This window comes from Gorilla gorilla, chromosome 1 (genome assembly GCF_029281585.2).
Source record: "Gorilla gorilla gorilla isolate KB3781 chromosome 1, NHGRI_mGorGor1-v2.1_pri, whole genome shotgun sequence".
Lineage (NCBI taxonomy): Eukaryota > Metazoa > Chordata > Mammalia > Primates > Hominidae > Gorilla > Gorilla gorilla.
Window position 1 is genome coordinate 102,520,368 of NC_073224.2, and position 7,926 is coordinate 102,528,293.

The following is a 7,926-nucleotide window of genomic DNA, read 5'->3' on the forward strand; positions in this document are numbered from 1 at the left end:
GGGGTTTCACCATGTTGGCCAGGCTGGTCTCAAACTCCGGACCTCAGGTGATCTGCTGCCTTGGCCTCCCAAAGTGCTGGGATTACAGGCATGAGCCACCGCACACGGTCCTTGGTGTAGTTTTAAATTGACATGAGTGTTACTGTGCCAACAATATGGTTTTGTTTTTTCACTCATTACTATTTTTAAGATCTCTCCATGTTGTCTTTTGAATATTTTGGATATCTGCTGAGTAGCATTCTATACTATGCAACTCCCATATTTAACCTTTCTTTTTCTTTCTTTCTTTTTTTTTTTTTTTTTTGAGGTGGAGTCTCGCTCTATTGCCCAGGCTGGAGTGCAATGGCGCAATCTCAGCTCACTGCAACCTCCATCTCCCAGGTTCTAGCGATTCTCTTGCCTCAGCCTCCCAAGTAGCTGGGACTACAGGCGCCTGCCACCATGCCCAGCTAATTTTTGTATTTTTAGTAGGCAGAGGGTTTCACCATGTTGACCAGGCTGGTCTCGCACTCCGGACCTCAGGTGACCTGCTCTCCTTAGCCTCCCAAAGTGCTGGGATTACAGGCGTGAGCCACTGCACCAGGCCTATATTTAACCTTTCTACTTTGCTAATGAAAGTCACCCAAAACTGAGTTCTAACATTGAGCTTCCACAAATAATGCTGTGATAAATATTCTTGCATGTGACCCCTTATGAATCTAGACACAAGTTTCTCTGTAACATATATGAAGGAGTTGAGGACTAAACTCTGATTTTTTTTATCTTGCCCAAATTCCTATCTAAGGGATCTGGGGAGTCATGACCTACAAATCATAAATTCTCGTCAGATAGGTTTTATTTAACCCTATATATCATGATTTACTTTCCAACCTGACTCTGGTATAACATTATGAAACAAAGAAGAAAATCAAAATATTTTACCCCAAAACATGTTTCTTTGTCATATTTTAAAATGCCCCTGCAAAGCTGTTCTTTGTGGGGAAAATCTACATCCATAAAGAATCTCTATTAACATAGCCAGGGCTGGGGGCGGTGTCTCACGCTTGTAATCCCAGCACTTCGGGAGGCTGAGGCAGGAAAATCACTTGAACCCAAGAGTTGGAGGCTGCAGTGAGTGGAGATCACGCCATTGCACTCCAGCTTGGGAGACAGAGCGAGGCTCCATCTCAAAAAAAAAATATATATATATATATTTTTATATATATAAATACATATATATAAAAAATACATATACATCTATATAAATATAGATGTATATATACATCTATATAAATATAGATGTATATATACATCTATATAAATATAGATGTATATATACATCTATATAAATATAGATGTATATATATATATACATCTTTTTCTTCCAGATTCTCCCAATCCTAAAGAGACTAACTAAGATCTGAATAGGAAACATTTGTCACCTATTGTCTCCAAGGCAGCCATTATGAGACTTCAAAAGAGCTTTGGTCTCCACAATCTTTATCTTAACCTGAACATTCCCTTTCTATCTATCCCAGCTTTTTAGACAAACTTAACCAATTGTCAACCAGAAAACATTTAAATTCACCTATAGCCTCGAAGCCCCCACTTTGAGTTGTTCCACCTTTCTAGACCAAACCAATGTATGTCTTAAATGTATTTAATTGATGTGTCATTCCTCTCTAAAGTGTATAAAACCAAGCTGCACTCCAACCACCTTGTGCACGGGTTCTCAGGACTTCCTGAGGGTTGTGTCACAGGCCATGGTCAGTCATCTTTGAGTCAGAATAAATCTCTTCAAATATTTTACAGAGTTCCACTCTTCTGGTCGACAGAGTAGAATTGCTGGGTCATAGAGCATGTGCATATTTAATTTCACAAAGCTCTGCCAGATTCTTTACTACAAAAATGGAAACGGCTGCATGTCTCACACTCCAGGAGTACAGCAGGGATTTGTTTCCTCACATCTTGGATCTTGCTAATATTTGGTATTACCAGACTAATTTTTGCCTACCTGATGGGTGTAAAGTGGTATCTTATTATTATTTTAATGTGCATTTTTCTGATTGCGTTCAAGGTAGAGGATTAATTTATACTGTTGGTATTCAGATTTCCCCTTCTGTGATTGCTTACCATGTTTATTTTTTTCCTTCCCAGGAATGGCATCTGGGTTCAGCAAGCTCAGAAGAATGAAAGTCAGAAGCTACTCATCAGTGAGTGCTTAATCATGTTTTTTACCTATTTTCTTGCTTTTAGTTTACTGCCTTATTGATTTGAGGAGTGGGTTGTGTGGTCTAGATATTAACCAATTGCTTGCTTTAAATTTTGCAAATTCCCCCCTAGGTCTATTCACTATTACCTTTGATTATAGTTTCCATTATTGAGCAGGATTATTTAATTTTATATATATATACAGGGTTTCGTCACCCAGGCTGGAGTGCAATGGTACGTTCTTGGCTCACTGCAACGTCCACCTCCCTGGCTCAAGTGATCCTCCCGCCTCAGCCTCCGAAGTAGCTGGGACCACAGGCATGTGCCACCATGCCCAGCTAATTTTTTGTATTTTTGGTAGAGATGGGGTTTCACCATGTTGCCCAGGCTGGTCTCAAACTCCTGAGCTTAAGCAGTCTGCCCACTTCAGCCTCCCAAAATGCTGGGATTACAGGCGTGAGCCACCACACTCAGCCCTTAATTTTTTTTTTTTTTTTTTTTTTTTGAGTCAGAGTTCCGCTCTTGTTTTCCAGGCTAGAGTGCAAAGGTGCAATCTCGGTTCACCACAACCTCCACCTCCCAGGTTCAAGCGATTCTCTTGCCTCAGCCTCCCGAGTAGCTGGGATTACAGGCATGCGCCACCATGCCTGGCTAATTTTTGTATTTTTAGTAGAGACGGGGTTTCACCATGTTGGTCAGGCTGGTCTCGAACTCCTGACCTCAGGTCATCTACCCGCCTAGGCCTCCCAAACGGCTGGGATTACAGGTATGAGCCACCATGCCTGGCCCCTTAATTTTGATATAAAAAATTAACCCATTGTCTGACTTATGGTTTGTATTTTGGGGTCTTATTTAAGAAGCCCTCCTTTGCCTCAAAGTCGGAAAGAACACAGGTTCTTCTATTACCACTATAGATTTGAGGCAGGAAAATAGGGTCTGGAGGCAGGGAACATAAGGCCAATTCACACTTCAGCTATGACAGGAAATAACCTCTCCATAGGGCCTAGGCCAAGTAAATGACTTTATAACTTTACTTCATCCTCTCCATTTACACAGGGTGTACACCACATAACCAATGGAATCCTCTAGAGTGGTATTTAAACTCCCAAATATTTTGTAACAGGGCCTTTGAGCCCCTATGCTCGGGCCTGCTCCCACACTGTGGAGTGTACTTTCATTTTCAATAAACCCCTTCATTCCTTCCTTGCTTTGTTTGTGCATTTAGTCCAATTCTTCTTTCAAGACGCCAAGAACCTGGACACCCTCCACCATTAACAGTTTCACCTATCAGCTTTGTATTTCCAATCCATCTGAACTGGCATACATGTAATTTTCTTTTCTTCCAGTTTTTCCAAAATCATCTCTTAAAACAATCCATCCAGGCTGGGCACGGTGGCTCACGCCTGTAATCCCAGCACTTTGGGAGGCCAAGATGGGTGGATCACAAGGGAAGGAGTTTGAGACCAGCCTGGCCAACACGGTGAAACTTCATCTCTACTAAAAATACAAAATATATATATATATATATATATTAGCCGGGCATGGTGGCACACACCTGCGATCCCAGCTTCTCAAGAGGCTGAGGCAGAAGAATTGCTTGAATTCGGGAGGCAGAGGTTGCAGTGAGCCGAGATTGCACCACTGCACTCCAGCCTGGGCGACAGAGCAAGATTCTGTCTCGAAAAGAAAAAAAAACAATCCATTCTTCCTCCACTGGTCTGTTGTATCAACCCTGTCAAATGTCAAGACTGCTATAAATGTATTTTCTTTACATTAACTCACTTTTTTTGCATTACATTTATAAATTTAAATTTTTAACTTATTGCTAATATATGGATTTTTTTTTTTTTTTGAGATGGAGTCTCGCTCTCTCACCCAGGCTATAGTACAATGGCACAATCTCTGCTCACTGCAACCTCCGCCTGCCGGGTTCAACAGTTTCCCAGCCTCAGCCTCCCAAGTAGCTGGGACTACAGGCTTGCGCCACTGTGCCTGGCTAATTTTTTGTATTTTTAGTAGAGACAGGGTTTCGCCATGTTGGCCAAGCTGGTCTCAAACTCCTAACCTCAGGTGATCCACCTGCCTTGGCCTCCCAAAGTGCTGGGATTACAGGTGTAAGCCAGTGTGCCCGGCTACATGGATATATCAAGAGTGAAATAATTAAACATTTTTCTTTTCTGTTTTTTTATTTATTTCTTTCTTTTTTTTTGGAGGGGGGACAGGATCTTGCTCTGTCATCCAGGCTGCAGTACAGTGGTCTAGTAATAGCTCACTGCAGCCTCAGTCTCCTGGGATCAAGTGATCCTCTTGCTTCAGCCTCCCCAGTAGCTGGAACTACAGGCATATGCCACCACGCCCAGCTAATATTTTTTGTTTAGACAGGGCTCTAAAAGGGCTGGGATTATAATCATGAGCCACTGTACCAGGACAAAGTCAAATAATTCTACAACACATGAAAAATAGCAGCTTCCTGACTTCAGTATCAATACGGTCCATCCTTTTCCAATCCCCAGAGGCAACTATTACCAACTTTTTTTTTTTTTTTTGAGACAGAGTCTCCTTCGGTGGCCTGGGCTGAAGTGCAGTGGTGTGATCTCGGCTCACTGCAACCTCCATTTCCTGGGTTCAATTGATTCTCGTGCCTCAGCCTCCTGAATAACTGGGACTCCAGGTGTGCACCACCACACCTGGCTAATTTTTGTATTTTTAGTAGAGATGGGGTTTCTTCATGTTGGCCAGACTTGTCTTGAACTCCTGGCCTCAGGTGACCCATCTGCCTTGGCCTCCCAAAGTGCTGGGATTACAGGCGTAAGCCACCAGGCCTGGCCAACCATTACCAACTTTTAAAATGTTTTCTTTAATATTTACCATTATATACCTAAATATGCTTACAGTGATACTTATTTTTTGTTTTAGAAACTAACTATTGGCCAGGCGCAGTGGCTCACGCCTGTAATCCCAGCACTTTGGGAGGCCGAGGCGGGCGGATCACGAGGTCAGGAGATCGAGACCATCCTGGCTAACATGGTGAAACCCCGTCTCTACTAAAAATACAAAAAATTAGCCAGGCGTGGTGGCGGGTGCCTGTAGTCCCAGCTATCCTGGAGGCTGAGGCAGGAGAATGGCATGAACCTGGGAGGCGGAGCTTGCAGTGAGCCAAGATTGTGCCACTGCACTCCAGCCTGGGGGACAGAGCATGAGACTCCATCTCAAAAAAAAAAAAGAAAAAAAGAAACTAATTATTGTGTTTACAGTATGGAAGATAAGGATTTAGTTACATATTGCACTGCCCGCAACAAATATATGCATTTGTTCCTCCATCTTCCCAACGTAGACAAGTACTTTTTATTTTTATTTTATGTTATTTTATTTTATTTATTTATTTTTTTTGAGACGGAGTCTCACTGTGTCGCCAAGGCTGGAGTGCAGTGTTGCAATCTCGGCTCACTGCAACCTCCAACTCCCGGGTTCAAGTGATTCTCCTGCCTCAACCTCCCAAGTAGCTGGGATTACAGGCACGTGCCACCACGCCTGGCTAATTTTTGTATTTTTTTGTAGAGATGGGGTTTCACCTTGTTGGCCAGGCTGGTTTCAAACTCCTGACCTCAGGTGATCCTCCTGCCTGGGCCTCCCAAAGTGTTGGAATTACAGGCATGAGCCACTGTGCCCAGCCAACTACATTGTTATTAACTGTAGTCACCATGATGTACAATAGATCTCTTGAACTTATTCCTCCTGTCCAACTGAAATTTGGTATCCATTGACCAATGTCTCCCCAGCATTCACCACCCCCTAGTCTCTGGTAGCCACCATTCTACTCTCTACCTGCATGAGGTTTTTTTAAGATTCCATATATAAGTGGGATCATGTGGTATTTGTCTTTCTGTGCCTGGCTTACTTCACTTAACGTAATGCGCTCTAGGTTCATCGATGTTGTAAATGACAGGATTTCATTCTTTGTTTTCTATTTTTTCTGTAAAGAATGTCTTTATTTTAGAGATGACGTCTCGCTATGTTGCCCAGGCTGACCTTGAACTCCCTGGCTCAAGCAATCTTCCTGCCTCAGCCTCCTGAGTAGCTGAGACAACATGAGCATGCTACCGAGCCAGGCTTCATTCCTTTGTAAGGCTGAATAGTACTGCATTGTGTATATATGCCACATTTTCTTTATCCATTAATCCACTGAAGGAGACTTGGGTTGATTCCTACTCTTGGCTATTGTGAACAGTACTGCAGTGAACATGGCAGTCAGGTATCTCTTCAACATACTGATTTCAGTCGCCTTGAATATATACCTAGTAGCTGGATTGCTGGATTTCCATTGTCTTATACTTTGTGTTGCTGATAAAGTTTGAGAACATTATGATTCTTGATCCTTTAGGTTATTTTGTTATCCACTGACACAGCCCTCAGGAGATCCTGAGAACATGTGCCCCATTTTTCTTTCTCTCTCCCTCTAGAGTCTTTTAAACTCTGTTGTCTCCAGTGTTCTAAAATTTCATATGGCATGCCTTAGAGTGGGTTTATTTTCACCCTTGGTGTCTGGCATGTGGCAAGTCCTTTCAGGTTAGAAAGTAATATCCTTCAGGCCGGGCACAGTGGCTCATTCCTGTAATGCCAGCACTTTGAGAGGTCGAGGTGGGAGGATAACTTCAGCCCAGGAGTTGGAGACCAGCCAGGGCAACATGGCAAGACCACCATCTCTACCAAAAACAAAACAAAACAAAACAAAAAACAAAAATTAGTCGGGTGTGGTGGTGCACACCTATAGTCCCAGCCACTCAGGCTGAGGCAGGAGGATTGCTTGAGCCCAGGAATTCGAGGCTGCAATGAGCTATGATTGTGCCACTGCACTCCAATCTGGGTGACAGAGTGAGATTCTGTCTCAAAAAAAATTAAGTAATATTCTTCAATTCTGGAATATTTTCATGACTTATTTCATTGATAATTTATGCCGTTCTAGTTTTATGTTTTTCTTTCTTTTCTTTTCTTTTCTTTTTTTTTTTTTTTTTTTTTTGAGATGGAGTCTCACTCTGTCTCCCAGGCTGGAGTGCAGTGGCGTGATCTCGGCTCACTGCAAACTCCACCTCCTGGGTTCACGCCATTCTCCTGCTTCAGCCTCCCAAGTAGCTGGGACTACAGGCACTCGCCCCCACGCCCGGCTAATTTTTTGTATATTTAGTAGAGATGGGGTTTCACCGTGTTATCCAGGATGGTCTCGATCTCCTGACCTCATGATCCGCCCGCCTCTGCCTCCCAAAGTGCTGGGATTATAGGCGTGAGCCACTGCGTCCAGCCTTTTTTCTCTTATTTTCTGATCAGTTATTTTGTTTACTTTTTGGAGAGTTCAACTTTGGAGAGTTGAACTCTATCACATTTGTGGGTTTTATTTCTGTTTTTAGAGACAGAGTCTCACTCTGTCACCCAGGCTGGAGTGCAGTGGCACAGTCATAGCTCATTGCAGTTTTGAACTCCTGGACTCAAGCGATCCTCCTACCTCACCCTTCCCAGTAGCAGGGACTACAGTGTGCACCACCCTGCCTGGCTAATCTTTAATTTTTTGTAGAGACGGGTCTCACTATGTTGCCCAGACTGTCTCCAACTCCTGGGCTAAAGCCATTCTCTCCCTTCAGCCTTCCAAACTGTTGGGATTACAGGCATGAGCCACTGCACCCGGTCAAGTACATAAATCTTTATAGTGCTTAGAAATATGAAGCAATAGGCTAGGTGCTGTGG

The 7,926-nt window shown here is 43.1% G+C and overlaps 1 non-coding gene across 1 annotated transcript; it reads right to left on the reverse strand.

Annotated features, from left to right (window-relative positions):
• Positions 1–2,127: 2,127 nt before the first annotated feature.
• On the reverse strand, positions 2,128–2,198 carry LOC115932331 (small nucleolar RNA SNORD59). The gene has a single exon (XR_004068620.1). It is a non-coding gene; the product is annotated as a small nucleolar RNA SNORD59 (small nucleolar RNA).
• Between the last annotated feature and the right edge of the window lie 5,728 nt (positions 2,199–7,926).